Source organism: Myotis yumanensis, unplaced genomic scaffold (genome assembly GCF_028538775.1).
Source record: "Myotis yumanensis isolate MYYU_CA2020_CCGP unplaced genomic scaffold, mMyoYum1.0.hap1 SCAF_1, whole genome shotgun sequence".
In the NCBI taxonomy this organism is placed as follows: domain Eukaryota; kingdom Metazoa; phylum Chordata; class Mammalia; order Chiroptera; family Vespertilionidae; genus Myotis; species Myotis yumanensis.
Genome location: NW_027223752.1, coordinates 27,578,805 through 27,599,289, shown reverse-complemented (window position 1 = coordinate 27,599,289; position 20,485 = coordinate 27,578,805). Strand labels below are relative to the sequence as shown.

The 20,485-nt window shown below is 51.3% G+C and overlaps 1 protein-coding gene across 3 annotated transcripts in view; it reads left to right on the top strand.

Annotated features, from left to right (window-relative positions):
• The window catches only part of TMEM63C (transmembrane protein 63C), a 67,092-nt gene that overhangs the window by 791 nt on the left and 45,816 nt on the right, over positions 1–20,485 (top strand). For 2 of the 3 annotated variants that reach the window (XM_070416041.1, XM_070416031.1), the window contains exon 2: positions 13,129–13,270. The exons of the other annotated variant lie outside the window; for it this stretch is intronic. The gene's annotated coding sequence lies outside the window, so the exon portion shown is untranslated. The remainder of the gene's footprint in view (positions 1–13,128; positions 13,271–20,485) is intronic. 3 annotated transcript variants of the gene reach the window in all.

Here is a 20,485-nt window from a genome sequence, read left to right as displayed (position 1 = left end):
CTCCCATGCTTTCAAAGCAAGCTTCCTGCCTTCATCCTCGCCTTGGCCGAGAGAGAAAGTTTGCCTTTGGATGATCGACCTGGGCAACCTGAGGTCCAGGGGGGGCTGTGATTTCGGGGAGACCACTTAGCAGATCCTACCGAGCTGGCCTCCCAGGCAGAGCCATGACCGATGCTCTCGGGAGGGACAGGGGCCAGTCTTGCTGCCTAGACCTCCAGTCCAATCTGGAGTGGACTCCCCCACCCAGCGCCCCTTTTCTCATCCCTGAGGATGGAGGGAGTTACAACTTCCGCCTGGGGCTCCAGGGTGTCATGGGAACACTGTGGGGATCTGAATTGTCTGGGACAGGAAAAAATTGCTCATGAAAAATGCTCATCTGAGCAGAGGGTATATGGGCCTCGGGGAGAGGGTGCCCAGTTCCAGGCGTCAGGCTCCTATTCCAGCCTTGATGGAAGCCAAGTGGCAGTTCCCAGGCCGCTGGGGGAAGGATGGGGGACAGCCCACGCCTGCTCGCAAAGAGGCAGGAGGACCACATTGGCCAGTCTGCCTTCTCTCAGCATCACCCTCGTGGTGTATCCCCTCATCCCTGCTCTCTCCCAACTCCTGTCCCCAGGAGAAATGGGCCTGAGATTTTGCCCTGGAGGGGAACTTTTCCCGAATTCACCTCGTCCTCCCTCTCCACGGGGCAGGTGCCTTTCTTTGGAGGAAAATTGAGGTGGGGAGAGAGCGGTATTTTCGAGCTGGAGCCGGCCAGCATCATTGGGTGGATGGGGGAAATGAGGCAAGTTTCTCCAGGTCTCTTACCTACAGGCCTCCTGACGCCCTGCCCACCTCAGGGCAGACTAGGCAAGGCCTCCTCCTCTCTCCTCGCCCCCCCCCCCCCCCCCCGCACAGTCCCCACCCCTGGTAAGAGGAGGCTCCTGGTAGGTGGAGGGGGTGGCAGTAACAATGACAGCCCCAGCTTTTTATCTTCCTTTAAGATACGTTTTCAAGTTACGTGGGAAAGAAGCAAATGGAACAGGGGGCCAAAGTGACTGGGTCATCTTCTCGTTGTGCACCCACAGGGGACACACAATTTCTAGGGGCTTCTCGGAGCCAAGAGCAGCGATCGCTCCTACCTGGGTGCCCGCAGCGGTGACCACAGCAGGAGGGGCCCACGGCAGAGCGACCTCTATGACAGCCTGTTATTCTGAGTCGAAGGGAGTTACCTTGTGTGTGTTTCAGACACACCCTCTGAGCACAGAGCTCGGAAGCTGGCTCCTGGGGATCAGGCATGCCCTGGCTGCATGAGGATCCCCAGTAATCACTGGGGTGACCTGTGGGAGAGGTTGGGGTTCCCAGGAAACCAGATGAGACCGGGCTGCCAGAGAGGGGAGAGGATCCACCATGTGTCGGGCTCCTCTGCTGGGCTGCTAGTAGGGTCCCTGCCGGCTCTTCTCCAGGAAGAAGGCCACTGCCTCACAGTCCGGGAAGGTGGTGGCGTGTCCCTCCCAGCGAGCAGAGGCAGAGGCAGGCCTCGGAGAGGACTCTGGGCTGTGGGAAGAGAGCCTCTTGAAGAACATAGCACCTCGTTCTGGACCAGAGCCCCTATAGGCTGGCACTCTGCCCTCAGTTTCCCTACCTGACAGCTGGGCATGCAAACACCATCCCCAGATGGATGGGCGGGCTTTGGAAACCTGTCAAGTGTTTATTAGAGATGGGAAGTATTATTCCTGGAGGCTCTGGGCTCATTTGAAGCCATCTGTTCCCGGCCTCCACGGGGGAATGGTGGCTGTTCCCTCTACCCCCAGGGCCAGTCCAGAGCACCCTTCTAGGCTTGGAAGGCAGGCTGTCCCCCGCAACCCACTTCAATTTGGGTCTTGGCCCCAAGGACCTCCTTTCCCCACCCGCCTCCTCGCTGCCTGTGATATTTAATAGGATTTCCATAAAATGCTGGTGACTAGCAGCACAGCGGACCTTCCTATAGGCCAGTGATGGCGAACCTATGCCACGTGTGTCAGAGGTGACACACAAACTCATTTTTTTGGTTGATTTTTCTTTGTTAAATGGCATTTAAATATATAAAATAAATATCAAAAATATAAATCTTTGTTTTACTATGGTTGCAAATATCAACAAATTTCTATATGTGACACGGCACCAGAGTTAAGTTAGGGTTTTTCAAAATGTTGACACGCCGAGCTCAAAAGGTTTGCCATCACTGCTATAGGCTGATATCCTCCCCATTGATTCTCGAATCCCATGGACTCTCTTCCTGAACAGCAGCTGGTGGGAGAGCCATAGAGATAATGGGCATAAAGTTCTGGGAGCTCTTTGCACAGATGGTCCAGGATGACAGGCACAGGGCATTCAGGGCCACGAGTGGGAACAAAAGTGCTTAGGGGAAGTGCTCAGCTTCAAGTGAGATCAGCAGCTTTTAGTGCATTGTTTGCCTGAGGTGGGCCCGGCACTCACGCCTCTTCCCTGTCCTGGGAGAGCATGGTTTTCGCAGCTTACACACCTACCTGCGTGAGTGGTGTCGATCAGATTCCTGTTCTTGCCCATGAGTTGGCTGGTGCAACTCATGCAAAATAGGATCATAGAGGGAGCTGAGATGAGAACGGGGGGTGTGGGAGGGTGGGGGGCAGCTCTAGAGGTATGATGTGTTCTTGTTCTAGATCTCTCTGGATGGCTCTGGGCCAACCCAGGGTGGCTCTTTAGAAGCAGAGCACCTGTGGCCAGAACTCTGCGTCCTGCGTTTCCAGGGGAGGGTTGGCACCTGGGCTGCCATGTTACTTCCCAGCACCCTTGGGGCTGGCACTGAAACATATAGAGCCTGGGTGAGAGAAGAGGGGGTGCCTTCTTGTCACCTCCTGCCTCCTCCTGGTGATTGGTAATGTTCCAAAAGGGAACGAAGCCTGAACCTACTTAGAAAACCAGGATCCAAGTGTCCTAGACTCTCGCCTTCTGCTTTTCCCACCCTTCGACTCTGCGGTTTTGCACCAGCAACCTCACGATGCGCTCAGAAGAGCTGGGCTGGGGGTGGTGGAGATACACCACCACCCTGGGCCTGCAGACCCTTGTTCATGCCAAGTCAGGGCCTCTGTCATCCTCAGGAGCAGAGGGGCCAGGCCAGCTTCCAGCGGGAAGCCAAGCCTTTCCTCCCCATCACTGAGTGGTCTCACTAAGGAAGGTGGCCCTGGGGACAGGAGTCTCCCCCCAAAACTGGCTGAGTCTTTTCACAATTGCGTCCAATCAGAGAGACACTGGCCTCAGGCCACAGGGTCTTGGCAAAGAGCAAGGCATCCTGAGGGCTTTGGAGAGAGACATATGGCCAGTTGGCCTGGGATATAGCTGTGTTGAGTTTTTGATGTGGAGGCCTCATCACCTGGGGTGTCCTGAGTGGTAGTGACTGATAATAGGCTGGAAATGCCACAGAAGGTGCTGGACACTCACCCTGGGCTCCGTGGGAGACCAGCTGTGCTTTGGGGGGGTCATGGGAGCATGGAGGACAAGGCAAGTCCTGGGAGGTACTGAGGAGCTGCGTTCCTGCCTGCTTCACGCCTGCTCACTTCTCTCCTGTGAATCTTTACTTCACAACATGGGGAAGTAATCCCAGCACAGGGCCATGGAGGGTGAATGGGAGGAAGCAGAAAGGTGCCCAGCATGTGCTTAGCGACTGAGAGCCCCCTTCTTTCTATTTGCTCGCCCCTTTACCTGCTCAGAGGCGGGCTGCCCAGGGGTCTCTGGGCTGGTAGTGCTGACCAACAATGTTGACTGCTCCAGGCACTCTTTGAGCTGTTCCCTTCAAAAGAACTTCAGATGCCCGGAGACCTGGCAGAGGGGGACATCTTCGCAGAACCAGAGGGTGTTGGGGGAATTGACAAGCATGGGGGTACAGCACACAAGTGTTGGGAATGAGGAATCCCTGGGCTGGGACTTCGGGTGCTCAGGCCTGGGAATTAGGCCAGGCTTTGGGGAGACCCTCCTGGGTACCAGAAGAACAGTAGCCTGCACAGTGTCACTGGCCTGAGTCCTGGTGCCACTCAGCCACCTCACATTCCTTCTCCCTCCTTTTTAATCCTTTGCACACCCCAGGGGAAGGCAGAGTGGATGTGGGTAGCCCACTTGATAGATGTGAAAGCTGAGGCTCAGAGAGGTAGTACTAGCCACATAGCCACAATCACACAGATGCACAGAAGTGGCAGAACCCAACTGCCCCCCCACACACACTCTCCCACCCCACCTCGTGCCACCGCAGTCTGACCCCAGTGGAGTGTTCCTCCCCCTGAGCCTAGCGGGCACCCCCCCCCACCCCCCACCCCCGCCCCAGCTCACCTGCTATTGCTCTGCTGGTGGTTTTGCTGAAGTTGCTTAAGGCAAAAGGACTTGGAAGTGAAGGTTGTGCATTTCTCCCCTTCCCCTCCACTCTGGGCAGGGTGCCCAGAGCTGGTTTCTGCTGAAGGACAGCAAGCAATGGAAAGATTGATTCACTTACCCCCACCCCACGCCCTGGGACACATTGAAGGTGTGTTTAGGGGGCCCAGCCTGAGCCGAGGCAGGGGGAGGAGACGCAGTACAGCCAGGCCCTGGCTCCATGCTTCATGGAGGGGCTCCTTGGGGCCCTGGCTCAGGCACCTGCATGGAGCTGTGAGCTGTGGGGACGGAGGGGACAGGAAGCACTGTGCAAGCCCCTGGCCCTGGGCTCACAGAGCTGCAAAGTGGAGGAGCAGGAGGACCCAGGTCCCAGAGCTCTCCTGTGGGTCCCGGGAGGAAACCCAGCCCAGGCAGCTCAGATCTGTTCCTGACAGAGCCTGAAGAGCAGGCTCCGGGTCTAGGCCTTATTCCAGTGCTGGGCATTTCGACTATCTGCCTGCTTATTGGATGAATCATCTTTGAGCCCAGCTCTGACCCGGTCACTTCTCACTGGCTCCCCAGAGCCTGCCGTGGAAGACTCATCTGGGATGAAGCACAAACTATCTCTTGTCTGGCCTGCCCTCCTGCTTCCGGGCCCTTCCCTCACCCTCTGCTCTGGCTCAGGGCTCTCCTGGGTGGGCAGGATGGATCAGATCAACTTGAAGTTTTTACAAAATACACACACCCTGCTTTTCTACCCTGCCCACTTCCTGCTTGGCTAAGAACCACTACTCTGGCAAATCAAACATGTCCAAACTGTCTCATCCACCTCCTCCTCCAGCCCAGACCTTGTCCTCATCCCCATCCTCATCTGTTCAGTCTCATTGCCCTTCAATCCCAATTTGAATGCCACCTCCTCCATGCAGCCTTCCTTGGATGGCAACCAGAGGAAGCTCATAGCCTTTAATGTACTTTTCCCATTTCAATCTGTCTCTTCTACTAGACCAGTGGTTCTCAACCTGTGGGTCGAGACCCTTTTGGGGGTCGAACGACCCTTTCACAGGGGTCACCTAAGACCATCAGAAAACACATATATAATTACATATTGTTTTTGTGATTAATCACTATGCTTTAATTATGTTCAATTTGTAACAATGAAAATACATCCTGTATATCAGATATTTACATTACGATTCATAACAGTAGCAAAATTACAGTTATGAAGCAGCAACGAAAATAATTTTATGGTTGGGGGTCACCACAACATGAGGAACTGTATTAAAGGGTCGTGGCATTAGGAAGGTTGAGAACCACTGTACTAGACAGTGAGCTCGTCCTTTCGTCTATCAAGTGCTCATAGAGTGCCAGTCCCACATGTGTGCGCTGGTAATTCCTGGGGAAGGGGCAGGTAGGCAAGTCAACAGATCCTGACAACAGCTTCGGAAATGCTACAATAACGTCAGTACAGAGCATCAGGGGACATTTTGGCAATAGCAATTAAAGCTGAAAATGTGCGTATTTTATGACCAACAGTTTCAAACCTAGGAGTATAATTACCTAGAGAAACTCACACGTGTGCATAAGGAGACAGTCACAGGGATATCTAGGGCACAATGTTTGAAACACAAAGAAGAGGTTTCAACCTCAATACCTTCAGTGCCTATAATAATGGAGTAGACCAGTGGTCGGCAAACTGCGGCTCGCGAGCCACAGGCAGCTCTTTGGCCCCTTGAGTGTGGCTCTTCCACAAAATACCGACTTCTGCACATGGGCCACAAAATTTCAATCACACTGTATGTGTGCGCCTGCACGTGGTACTTTGTGGAAGAGCCACACTCAAGGGGCCAAAGAGCCGCGTGTGGCTTGCGAGCCGCAGTTTGCCGACCACTAGAGTAGACAACTAAAACTGTGATGTTATACAGCAGTTAATATATATATAAGATTGGGGAATTTTGTGTTTTGTAATTATCTAGATATATAAAAGCCTAAGCGACTGTCGGACCATCTGACCATCTGACCAGTAGCTATGATGCGCAATGACCATCAGGGGGCAGACACTCAATGCAGGAGCTGCCGAGTTGTGGTGACTTAGCAGCTGTGGTTCTCGGGTGACGCACCAGGAACCAGAGAGGAGGGAGCCAGATTCCGGGGTGGGTCACCCTAGAACCGCTCTCTCACAATCCGGGCCCCCTTGGGGATGTCAGAGAGCCAGTTTCGGCCTCATCCCTGAAGGCCAGGCCAAGGGACCCCACCGGTACACAAATCCATGCAGCGGGCCTCCAGTACCTTAATAAAGCTGGTATATACATACACATTTCTGTATTAACATGAATAAATCTCAAAAACAATATTGCAAGAAAGGGAAATGCAGAATAATGCCGTTAGCGAAAATTCAATGTTAATAACAATCACAAAGCAACACTATCTATGATTTATGGATGCAGACATGTTGCCGTGTTGCATTCCTACTGCGTTTATCTTCAGAGAGGGAAGGGAGCTGGGACAGGCGAAAAGGAAGGCCTTCTCATTTGTCAGTAACACTTTTAACAAAAAAGATCTGAAGCACAAATGACAGAGTGTTACCATTGGTCAATTCTGTTGGCTTTATACTTTTACCTGTTTTATGTTGAAATTATTTCAAAATTAAACAAAAAAGTAGCCTGGGACATCAGAGGAAAGGTGCCAACTTTTCCCTGGGAGGTCAGGGGAGGTTGGGAAGGAGGCGCCAGCTGGGTGTCGAAGGCAGGGTGGGAGCTGGCGTTGAACTGGGTGCGGGGAGCTGGGGAAGGAGATGCAGGGGTTCAAGGCCAGGGACTCAGGAGCAGGCTCTCTGCCTTTTTCCATGTTTGATGGATGACTTGTGTTTGTAAGGCTGCCCCTCCCTCACCACCTTTCTCACCCTCGTCCCTGGTTCCAGCTCCTCGATTTCTGGGCTGTGAACATAGTCCATAGGCTCCGGCAGCTCGTAGGGGCGTGGGGATGATGTGCCATGTGATGATTTTTTAAGTCTAGATAATCTAGTAGCCAAATATATGAAACTGAACATTAAAAATGGGAATTAGCCGAAATCGGTTTGGCTCAGTGGATAGAGCGTCAGCCTGCGGACTGAAGGGTCCCGGGTTCGATTCTGGTCAGGGGCATGTACCTTGGTTGCGGGCATATCCCCAGTGGGAGATGTGCAGAAGGCAGCTGATCGATGTTTCTAACTATCTCTCTCCCTTCCTCTCTGTAAAAAATCAATAAAATATATATATATTTTTTAAATGGGAAGTAGCCACTGATACAGGAAAAATAGAATCCGTAGAGGATACCATGCTCGACCACATGCAAATTCAGTTGAAAACCAACTGAAACTGACAGTTTTCTGAGAAAGTATAAACCATTAGTTTGGCTCCAGAAGAACTAGAAAACCCCAACAGACCAATAATCATGGAAGAAATTGAGTGTTCATCAAACTCCACTCCAAAAAAAATCCAGATTTGGCTGTTTTAATTTCTAACAAACCTTCAAGGAAGAGATAATTCCAATGTCATTTAAATCGTACCAACAGTACCAGATCACAGATAAGAAAAGATTCCAAATTATTTTATAAAGCCAGCACAACACTGACAAAGATCGCACAAAACACACACAAAAAAATTACTCTTAAAAATCTTATTTATGAATATTGGTGCACTTTTTATGAATTAATAAGAACAAATAGAATCACACAGCATTATGTTAAAAAATGAATACACCACAAGCAAGTGAGGCTATATTCCAGAAATACAGATTCAGTATTAGGAGAATTATTCATATAATTGAACAAAGTAATAGTTAAAAAGAGATGAAAAATCATATAAACAGCTCCATAAGTATTAAAAATGCCTAAAAGGCACTTGATAAACTTAAACATATGTCTCTAATATTTAGCAGAAATAGATGGGTATTGCTGAACATGGTTTTATGCATGTATGTGTATATGTGTGGTATACAGACATACGTACATACAAGGAAAAAATGACCACCATTCCCTTTATTCTTTAACACTTCTCTAGAAATACAAGTAAATACAAATTTTGAAAATAGAAGTTATAAAAGGAGACCAATTTATCAATTAAAATTGCAGATAAGATTGATCCCCTGGAATAAAAAAGATCAAGACAGTCCATTGAAAACACTGTTTTAGAAATAATAAAAATATACTAAGATGACTGCTAATAAATATTAAAATAAAAATTGTATAGCTTTTCTATGTATAAATGTTAGCCTCTTAAAATATAATGGAAGGAAACATTTGCAATATCAGTAAAAGTGCTAAACATACGGAAAGTCTAACCAGCATTGGCAAGAACAGCTCTTATTAATGCTGTTCACTCCTTGTTCCCAGCCCTGAGACCTAATACAGGGTGGGGCAGCCCTGGCTGGTGTGGCTCAGTTGATGGGAGCATCGGCCTGCGGACCAGACCGAGGGGTCTCAGGTTCAATCCCTGGTCAAGGGCATGTACTTGGGTTGCAGGTTCAAACCCCAGCCTGTGTGTGGGAGGCAACCAATCAATCTCTCTCTCTCTCTTTCCCCCTCCCTTTCGCTCTCTCTAAAAATCAATGGAAAAAATATCATCGGGTGAGGATTAACCAAAAAAATTTGGTTAAAAACACAGGGTGGGGCAAAAGTAGGTTTACAGTAATCTACTTTTGCCCCACCCTATAGATATTGGTCCAGTGGTGGAACTGGCTCACAAATCAATGGAACAGAAAAGTGTATTTAGACAAAGACAAAGCACATTTGCTATGCAGCGGTGATCATAATAATCGGCAACTTATGGTGGTTCCCACGTGCCAGGCACTGTTCTGTACCCCTTACCTACAGCCTAACACGTGATGTATCCTGAAGAACATTCCATGCGCACTGGAGAAGAATGTGCATTCTGCTACTGTTGGGTCCAGTTGGTCTATGCAGTGGTTCTCAACCTGTGGGTCGCGACCCCTTTGGCAGTCAAACGACCCTTTCACAAGGGTCACCTAAGACCATCCTGCATATCAGATATTTACATTATGATTCATAACAGTAGCAACATTACAGTTATGAAGTAGCAACGAAAATAATTTTATGGTTGGGTCACAACATGAGGAACTGTATTTAAAGGGCCAGAAGGTTGAGAACCACTGGATAGTGTTGAAGATATTTAAGTCCTCTGTTTCCTTATTGATATTCAGTCTGGTTGTTCTACCCATTATTCAAAGTAGTTTATTGAAATCTATTTTTGTGCCACTATTTCTCCCTTCACCTCTGTCAATGTTTGCTTCATATACCTGGGTACTCTGCTGTTAGGTGTATATATATATTCATAATTGCTATATCTTCCTGGAGAATTGACCTTTTAAAATTATACTAGAGGCCCGGTGCACAAAATTCATGCATGGGTGGGGCCCCTAGGCCTGACTGGAGATCATGGCTGATCCGGGCCAGGCCGATCAGGGCTGGGCCGATTGGGGCCTTCCAGCCAGGGGGAAGGATTGGGGGGGGGAGGGATTGCAGGAGGTTGGCCGCCGGCCCTCCTGGGAAAGGGGCCGTGTCCGCCGCCACCCACCCTTTGTTCCCTGTCCAGGGTTGGGAGAGGAGACCACAGTCACCAGGACAGGCACAGAAGGAACAGACACTGGACACCAATGCTACCATCAAGGTTCCCCAGCTCCCCCCCTCCCCCCCCCCCCCCGCTCTTCCTTCCCTCGCCTCTGTGCCTGCAGGCTGGGGGGAGGGACAGGGTGCAGGAGGTTGGCCACCAGCCCTGAGGAGGAAGCCAGCCCTCGGCCCCCATGGGAAAGGGGCCACGTCCACCCCACCCACCCCCAGTTCTCCGTCCCAGCCGGGGGCCTGCCGGCTGGGGGAGGAACCACAGGAGTTTGGGCAGCCGGGGGAGGTTGGCTGTGGGAGCTCACTGATCACCAGGGGACAGTTCCTGAGTTGAGCATTTGCCCCCTGGGGGTCAGTGCATGTCATAGTGACCAGCCATTCTGGTTGCTTAGGCTTTTATATATATAGATAATACCCTTCTTTGTCTTTCATGGCAGTATTTGACTTAAAGTCTATTTTGTAGTATAAGTATGGCCATCTCTGCTCTCTTTTTGTTACCATTTGCATGGAATGTCTTCTTCCATCCTTTCCCTTGCAGCCTATGTGTGACTTTACAGCTGAGGCGAGTCTCCTGTAGACAGCACATGGTTGCATCTCTCTCCACCCTTTATCTGAAATAACTCATTTACTCCTCACAGTAACCCTCTGCAGAGGGTGCTATTGTGGTCTCCACTTTTAGATGAGGAAACTGAGACACAGAAAGGTTAGGTAACTTCTAGATCTCATGAAATTGGAATTTGAACTAGCACTTGACTCAGAGGTCATGCTCTCTGTACCCATCCCACTGCACAGATAAATTGAGATTTTTAATCTTGAGGGAGGGTGATGGTGGGGGAAGGAAATGGATTATTCAAACATGATTTTGAAACATCTAGCTAGCCTCTCAGGGAAAAAATAAATCTGGGCCCTATCACACTCCTTACACCAAAGTAAATTCTAGAAGGAAAAGATTAAAAGGAAGGAAAGATTAAAAAGAAAGAAAGAAAACCTTAACAATACTATTGAAAAACACAAGCAAATATTTTTAGGATCCTCTAGTAGGAAATACTTTTGACTACAGAAAAATCTGAAATTCATGTAAGCAAAAGATGCCATAAGTAATGTTAAAAAAGAGAAAGATGACAATTTGCAATACACATGACAAAAGGTTAGTTGCCTTCATTCAGAAAAACCTCTTAACAATCAGTAAGATAAATTAGAAAAGATATAAACAGTTCACAGAAAAATAAATGCCAAGGCCAATCAATCAATAAACATGAAAATGTCTGCCCTTTCTGATGATTAAGAATTACACATTGAGCCCGGCCAGCATGACTCAGGGGTTGACCGTCGACCTGAGATCACAGTTCGATTCCCCATCAGGGCACATGCCCCAGTTGTGGGCTCAGTCCTCAGTGTGGGGCTTGCAGGAGGCAGCTGATCAATGATTCTCTCTCATCATTAATGCACCGTGCCGTCCAGGGTGGAGGGCAGAGGCACTCTCATGCACCGCTGGGCAGTGCAAACTGGTTCATCCTCTTTGAAGGTGATTTGACAATATCTATCAGAATCTTAGATATACCTACATTTTAACTCCTAACCCCGGGATTTATTCTTCAGCTAAACTCACACATATGCACAAAGATACGTAATCATAGGCATTCATTGCAGCTTTGTTTGTGCAGCAAAAATGTCGAAGCAACCGAAACATCCATTGACAGGACAGATTCGTGTAAATTATAGCCTCCTTCAAGGGAACTCTATGAGCTGCTACATGAATGATCTATGTTGCTATGGATAGATGTGTGATGTATATTAACTAACACAGAGTACCAGGAATGTGTCCCTGGTTGGGTTTAAAATGAAACACCGGCATAGATACATATTTGTTAATATTTATGGAAAAACTTTTGGGAGAAAACTTAAGGAACTTGACCGTGTTTATATTTGGGGTGGAACAGAGGTCTGGGATAGTAGGCAGACTTTTCATTATGTGTATTATTTTTAGTGGTTTTCTTTTTTTTTCCCCCATAAGCACATTATTTTCTGAATTTAAAAAGACTATTTATAAAGGAACCGATTATAAGGAATAATACTATTTAAGATGCTTCACCTTGAACTTTCTTTTCAAATTCTTTCCTCAGTGGGTTCACCAGGTTTTTTTAAAAAGTATATATTTTTATTTATTTCAAAGAGGAAGGAAGAGGGGAGAGAGAGATAGAAACATCAATGATGAAAGAGAATCATTGATCGGCTGCCTCCTGCATGCTCCCCACTGGGGATCAAGCTGGCAACCCCGGGAATGTGCCCTTGACTGGAATCGAACCTGGGACCCTTCAGTCCACAGGCTGACGCTCTATCCACTGAGTCAAACCAGCTAGGGCGGTTCACCAGTTTTGACACTAAAATTTTACATCTGGAAGGGCCCAAGAGACCGTTTCCAACCTTCATTTTGTCCATGAGGAAAGGGAGGCCTAGAGAGGTTTCAGCAAGCGGCCCAGACCCCCTGACAGTCTGTCTGCAGAGACTGGGCTGCTCTGATGCTGCTCTCAGGAGAGGGACTGATGGCCCCTTTATGCACGTGACCAAAGCTCCGTCCTTGGACTTTTCCCAGCACATAGTCCAGCCAGTCTTATTCCATGTGCATCGACGTGGGGAACCTATTACAGTGCAGAGTCCCGGGCGTCTTCCTGAAGAGTCTGATCAGTGGGCTAGGGCAGGGCCCTTAAGCCTGCATGTTAGCAATGTCCCCACCAAATGATTCTGATGTCCCACTTGAAGTCACCCGATGGCTCTGGGGCCCTCTGACCTCCCCCGGGCAGTCCTGCTGGTAGTGTCTGTGTATCTAGGCTGAAGCCCCCCACCCCAGCGAGGAAAGTAGGGTACTCCAGTGGAAGTGCTTGGACCCCCAAGGCAGTGCTCCATCCATGGTCCCCCTCCCCTCTGGACCCTTCAGCTGAGATGAAGGATGGCCCTTGCTCACTCACACCAGGGTGGGGGGCAGACTGAGAGTCATAGCTGCATCTGGGGTGCCCCTCACCCCGTCAGGGCTCCCCTGAAGCAGGCCTTGGGGAAAGATGCTGACCAGCATATTGGACCTGGGAGGGACCTGGCCTGCTTGGCCGGGGGGAGGAGGCCAGGGGAGGCCTGGGATCCATGCCCGCCGGCACTGACGGTGCTTCATTGTCCCTGTGCCACAGAGCCTTGCGCCAGCCACCTTCGTGGTTAGGAGTCCAGCTGGGCGGTGGCTGGGCCCCTCGGAAGCCCCTGACGACAGATCGAGAGGAGGGACGGCTGGTGACAGCCCATCTGCCTGAGCCCCAAACCTCACCTGCTGCCCAGGTAGGTGCTCTTGCCATTCTCCCACTCAGCAGGGCTAAGCCCCTCGCACCAGCTCCTTCCTCAGCCTGGGAAATGTGGCCTGAGGCTCTCCTGTCAGTGCTGGGCAAAGGCCATCCTGAAGCCCCCAAACCCACAACCTGATGGGGAGGGGGTGCAGGATGGGCCCATCCCATCTCCAAAGAACACTATTCCAGAGGACCCTGGCTCCCAAGGCCTGGGGGGGGGGGGGGGGAAGGTGGGCAAAGGCTCCCTGGCTCTGGTTAGGACGCCCCCTACTCCACAGAAATGCCCCCCACAGGGCTGCCAGCTGGGTCCCTGGAATGGCTCTTGCCCAGCTGGCCCTGGTTTTGGACAGGCCCAGAGCCCAGCCAGAGTTCTGAGAGTTCCCTGCCTCTCAACCCCCTTTCCTTGAAAAAGGGTTATGACAAATGGTATCTTCATAGACCGTTAGAGCTGGGAGGGATCTTGGTGGTACAGTTAACCTCAACCTCGTTTGACTTCTCAAGCATTAGTGTCATTTAAAATGGCCTGGCCGATGTGGCTCAGTGGTTGAGTGTGGACCTATGAACTAGGAGGTCATGGTCCGATCCCTGGTCAGGGCACATGCCTGGGATTGTGGGCTCGATCCCCAGTAGGGGGTGTGGAAGAGGCAACCGAGCAATGATTCTCTCATCACTGATGTTTCTGTCTCTCTCCCTCGCCCTTCCTCTCTGAAATCAATAAAAATATATTCAAAAAATAAAATCAATTAAAACATTCAAAAAAATTTTTTTTAAGGTTGTAACTGAACAGCTCAGAGGACTCAGGTATAAGCTGGTCAGAAAAGCACAGGAAGCCGGGGTCTCAGGCAGCCCTTCTCAGTTCAGCTGCCTCCTCCCTGCCCTGCCTCCGCCAGCTCCTCCACGTGCGCACACACACACACACACACACACACACACTCACACTCACACTCACACACAGCCTCTGCCCCCCACAGCCTCTGCCCCTCGCTCCTTTCCTATCTTTCCACCCATCTGGTGACTCCTAGCAACACCCCGCCCCGCCCCTTGTGAGAGAGACAGGAGGTGATTAAACCTCCAAAGCTGGAAGGTATAAAGCCAGGTTAGCATCTAAGTGAGACTTTCTTCCCTATTAAGTAGACAAGTTAATAACATCAAGAAAGGATTGGTTTGTCAAGAGAAGCTGTAACGGTGATAAGGTTTCTTTATTTGAGAGTGTTTCTAAAATCTCTTCTCCATGAAAGAAGTTATCCTGTGTGGGCTGTTGGCCAAGAACATTGCCATCGTTGTTGTTATCAAGACAAGTAATCTTAGGTATAGTTCTTCTCTGTGCAGATCAAAGCGGTCGATGTTCACGCTCCCTTATAATTTCTTGGCCTGGCTTGTGAGAGCTCTCCAGGGCAAGGAGGCTTAGCTGCAGGCGGTATATCACTTCTGTCCCTTGGCCATGCCCACTGCCCAGCCCTGTGCTGAACCCTTGTCCCTCCAGCCTAGGTTCCTGGGAGAAGCAGCATCAAATAGAAGTGAAGAGCTCAGGCTTGGGAGTCAGGTGGGTCTGATTCCCAGCTCATCACCTACGAGCCATGTCATCTCTATGTACGTCAGTCTTCTCATCTGTAAAATGGAGATAATGCCAGTGAAGGTTGAAATTAGTAACTGTAAAGTGCTTGAAACCACATCTAGCACTTACTACGTGCTTAACATGTTAGTTCTGATCGTTATAGCCTCTTCTCCCCATCCGCACCTGCTGCCCGATTAACCTCCCTAAAGCACAGCGCCGTCATCTCACACCCCTGCTCGAAAATCCCCCATGGCTCCCACTGCACGTTTAGTGACTGTTCTCTGACCTACCCTCTAGGGGCCTCAAAGGCAGAAACTCTATCATTTTCCTTGAACATAATAAGAAGTCATTCACATTTGCTGGGGGAGTGCCCACCCTCAAGGTGGGAGAACTGAGAACCTCAGGAACGGAAGTGCGGCCACCTGCAGCCCCAACCTGAAGGTGAGGACAGGATGCCTGGCCACAGGCCAGAACAGGCAGTCACTGCAGTTATAACTCACACTCAGCGATGAGCTCAGGCCAGGTGGCAGATGTGACATCAGTGTTCTCATTCAGTCCTTGGAGGTGGCCCAAACCTCAGCTCCTATAGCTCAGGTGGGAAGCCTAAGGCATCAGAAGACACCCCCCCACCCCCCAGATCTGGAGCCCTGGACAGAGAACACAGCAAGCGTCACACCCTGCATCTCAGCTGGCAGAAGGCAGGCCAGTGTATGGAGGAAGGGGCACTGGGTTGGAGTAGGGAGGCCCGTGTTCAAAACCAGACTCTTCACCTGGTGGGGAGAACTTGTCCGTGTCAATGAGCTTCTCTGAGCCTCTGTTTTTCCATCTGTAAAATGGGAAGATAATACCCATTTTGTAGGAATGGAACAAATGCCAGAGCACCTGTACAGTGCCCGCATGGGCACTCAGTAACTTGCAGATGTTCTGCTCGGTCCATCACAGTTGTTCTTCCAGACTGCCAGCCTCTTGTTCTCTTTAGCAGAAATTTTCCTCGCCTGGCCTGCACCCCAAGATGAAGGAAAGGGGTGGTGTTTTGGCAGAGGAGGAGAGGAGGAACAGTCCAGATCTTCCCAGATTCCTGGCAAGCGTGAGAGGCGCAGCAGGGGAGAAGTAGTTCTGTCTGGTTTTCCCAGAGATTTTTCCACTCGGGTGATGCCAAGCTCAGGAAGCCAGAAGTAAAGTGACAGACCCTGCTGCTGGTTCAGGCAGGGTGGTGTTTTTCTCTTGATTCATTCAACAAATGAATGGATTTGTTGGGATTCCAGGCACCGCGCTTGGCACTGGAACATTCAGCAGCCAGTAGAACAGACACAGACTCTGCCCTCATGGGGCCTTGGTTCTAATGCGGGTGGAGGCGATAAATGGCATAATCTATGGGTGAAGTACGTTAGAAGGAGGTACAAGCGATGGAACTGAAGGAAAGAGGGATTGGCAGTGCCAGGGACTCGTGTTAATAATAGGGTCATCAGGACAGGCCTCACAGAAAGGGGTCATTTGAGATGCCAATCACCTGCTCCCCTGAGGAACCCCTGGGAAGCCTGTGGGCTCAGAATCAGGGCCAGTGCCTTTCATGAGGTCCTAGGAAAGGAGCAAAATCCAGAAGGCCTGGTCCCAGCCCGGATGGCGCGCCCTTCCCCCAAAACCCTACAAATGACGTGCAGATCATTCAGCCTGAGATGCAGGACCTCGCGGTCTGGCCCCAATGTGTCTGTTTTCTTAGCAGATCCTTCTCACCCTACCTTTGCAGCCAAGCCAGGCAACCTGGCCATTTCTGGAATATTCCACCCTCTGCTTCCCTCCTCCACTCATTTGTCCCCTTTGCCTGCTCCCGCTGGTGTCTGTCAGCCCAGACATCGCAGCTGCCACCTCTCTGAAGCCTTCCCTGGCCCCCCTGGGGCTGTGGTCTCTGAGCCCCATCACCTTGGCCTGTACCTTTCTAGAGCCTGGCCCTTCCTCTGGGTGTAGGCATTGGCTTAACTGTCTGATCTCTCTGCTGGGCGAGAAGTGCCCTGGGCAGGGCCTGGAGGTCTTTCACCTCCTGCAGGTGGGGGCCTCAGCAAGCATTGGCTGAATTGAGTGTGCGGGGAGCTCAAAGGCCCCCAGCAACACTGGGACAAGAAGGGTGGGGGGGCCTCTGGTCTCCTCAGACAAAGAGGCAGGTGGGCAGCCAGCAGGAAAGGAGAGAGGGAACTGAAATGAAGGAGCTAGTGAAGGAAGGGGAGAGAGAAGTCCCCACCAAGTGTCCTCCAGAGAGACAGACTGAGACAGACGGATGAGTCTCCCCCTGAAATAGCTACTGCTCCCTCCCTTCAGCATCTCAGGCCAGTGCTTCCTTGTGTCTAACTAGAATACCTTTTGCTGCAGCTGGAGCTCATTTCCTCTGGTTCCATCCTCTGGATTCAGGCTGCTCTTTGAATCCGCATTCAGCATGAATCAGAGTGGCTTTCCTGACCCCCCAGTCGTTCTCAACCTTCCTAATGCCACGACCCTTTAATACAGTTCCTCATGTTGTGGTGACCCCCAACCAGAAAATTATTTTCGTTGCTACTTCATAACTGTAATTTTGCTACTGTTATGAATCGTAATGTAAATATCTGATATGCAGGATGTATTTTCATTGTTCGCTACCCACAGGTTGAGAACCGCCGCAAGCCCAAGGGGCAGGAGCAAGGCCATCACAAGGCTGACCCCTGGCCTGGGGACTTGTGCTTTTGTTGAGGAGGCCACACAGAGACTACCTGGGGGCCAAAGCCTGGGGGCTACCACGGGTCACAGAGGTTGTGCCAGCCAGTCACCCCCTCAGCGTCTCTCAGAGCTAACCCTCCATACAAGCAAATCCATAAACAGAGCCCCCACCACAGGAGCCCTGTGATTCTCAGCCCTGGTGCTCTGGGCTCTCTGCCCTGCAGGCTCTGTGAAGCCATGTGAGCCAGAATCCCAGCCTCTGCCCTCTGGCTCCCGCCCATTGCCCATCACCCATCGCTGATCGCTGGAGCAGCTGAGCTCACAGAGAGAGCCCATCCACCGCTCTCCAATTCCCCACCCAGACCCTTGGCAGCCAGCGTCTCCTTTCCTATTTAGACAGATGGGGCCAGAGCCTGGTGTCCCTCCCATCTCTGCTGCCCCAAGGGGTGGTGTGTTCCCATCTGGGGACCCCAACTCCCTCAGGGGAAAACCTTAGCACAGTCTGAGTCCAGCTCCCCCTCTATTTTGGTGCAGGCATGGTCTCCTCCTGGAATGCCTTGCCCCTGACCTCCACAGGGCAACTCCTCTTCAGGGGGAAAGCCCCATGTGCACTCAGAGCTGAGAATGTGATTGCTGGACGCAAACTGTCTGAGCTCAAATCTTTCTTCAGCCGCAATAGCTCCCATCGTGGGGTTGTTGTGAGGATTAAGAGAACTCATTCTTGCAGCGTCTTATCACAGTGCCAGCCGTAATCCTTCAGTTAATGTGACTGCTGCTATCCATCCTCTAAGAGCTCCCTTGGTTAACACCTCCTCCAGGCAGCCTTTCCAGATTGCCCGGGCTCAGGCAAGTGCTCCTCCTTTGTGCTCCCCACACTCTTTCACCAGGCCTCTGGAATCTACTTATGCATACCTGTCATGGTTTCTTTGGGGGGCGGGGGTCACTAAAATCTTATGCCTAGTCTCTAAGTGCCTTGAGAGCAGACACCAGAATCTGGCCCATTATTTTGCTGAATAAATCATTTCATGAGTGGCATCTGGGCAGCTGGGAGAGACTAGGACTGAGCTGCCAGGACTGACTTTCCACAGCCTGTCCTGGAAGACCAGACGCCCACGCTGAGCAATGTTGACCTCCCCCAGGAACTTATTAGAGGTGCAGATTCTCAGACTCCAACCCAGATCTGCATCAGAGACTCTGGGGTGGGCCCAGGCACTTGTTTAACAAGCCCTCCAGGCGATGCCCATGCAACGTGCCTCTGATGTTTCACAGTAACACAGAGTCATAGGAGCTGGAGCCCCTCTCGGGGTCTCTGCTCTGCTGAGGGCTTCCAGGAAGGCCGTCGGCTGGGCCCCCAGGGACTGGCTCCTGCTGGACCCACGCTCCTGAGCTTGAGACCCTTTTGCTTATAGGGCAGGGGTAATGAGGGACACTCTCCACATAGACCTCCCCTTCCCCAGGCAGCCCAGGACTGAAGGGTTGCTGCTCCAACCTGGCTAGCCCCCCCCCCCCCCCGCCCCGTTTCAGGTGTAAAACATAATGATTTGATAATTACATATATTGCGTAATGGACACCACAGTGACATCCATGCATAGTTACAGCTGCAAGGTCATATTCTGTGGCTCTAGATGGACATGACTGTGGGAGGAACCTATTCAACCCAGTACCTCTACAGGTCCCAAATCACACAGGTACAGAGACGGAGGGACAGGGACAGAGACAGAGGGACCGACACACCCAGCCCCGGCGGGGGAGAGCTCTCAGACCCTGAGGCGGGGCGAGCCCCCCAGTGCCAGAGCTGCCCTTTCCTCGGGCCCAGCACAAAGTGGGTCGCACCCTATGATAGTGTCTGTCCCGTGGTGATGCTTTTCATGTTGGCTTTGCTTCCTGTTGTTGTTTTGTTTGGTTAGACCTACACACAGTACGGAACTCAAAAAGTGAAAAAGGGAATATAATGAACGCAAGCCGTCCTCGCCCTGCCTCAGCCTGTACCTAGTGTCTCTCCCAGAAGGCAGCACTGTCGCGTTTCCTGGGTCTCCTTTCAGAGAAACCCAGCCGCAGGCAGGCTTGCAGAGACTGTTCTCTGTGTGCCGCCTGCTTCCTGCTTGCTTCGCTGAACAGGCATCTGTTACGCTTTTTTCTGATTGGCTGCTTTCTCATTGTTTGGGTCTCCCCCCCCCCCCAGCCCCCCACCTTACTGTGCTCTCACTGAGGGCAGAGCCGTCTGCGATTTGTCTTTCCTCCGCACATCCTAGCTCAGTGCCCACACAGAGCAAGTGTTCATTTAAGGCTGGTTCTCTCTACACATCGACGAGTCATCGGTAGCTGGTTGGGTCTGTGTGGGCTGGGGCTCAGCCTCCTGGCTGGAGAGCAGGTCTCTCTGTCTCCCCCGGCTTGTGGCACCATCCACCAGAGCCCATCCTGGCAGCAGGCGTTGCTGGGTGGGTGGCGCCCAGCAGCATCCTGTCTGTTTGCTCCTGCTGCTGAGCGCCTTCATCCCGGCTCTAGGCTCTAGCTGGGGCTGGCTCTGAGATCCGTGGGGCGTCCGCCATGGCTGCACTCCTCTCCCTGCCCCTTCTCAGTCCACTTGGGACTCCTGCAGGGTAGGGGGTGGCAGGGAAGAGGCTGGGAAGAGAAACAGCACTGTGAGGGGTGGGGATTGCGGCTGCTGTATACCCCTTTGCCCAGAGGCCTTTGCTAGCTGAAGGCTTAGTCTGGACTTGTTACCACGGAGACGGAATTACTGCAATAACTCAGGGTTGAACTGGAGGCTGCAGCTTCACCGGTTCTGGGGGGACTGTATTTGCTCCACAACACGCAGATAGGAGATGTGCCACATTTTTTCTATATCAAGACTGAAATGCTGCCTCTGCCCAAGATTTCACCATGTCCTCCATGTACTGATGGAGCAGAGCACCAGGGGAAGGTGGTGATAGCGCTGGGCAGGGGCTGCCAGCCCTGTGCGATGGGAA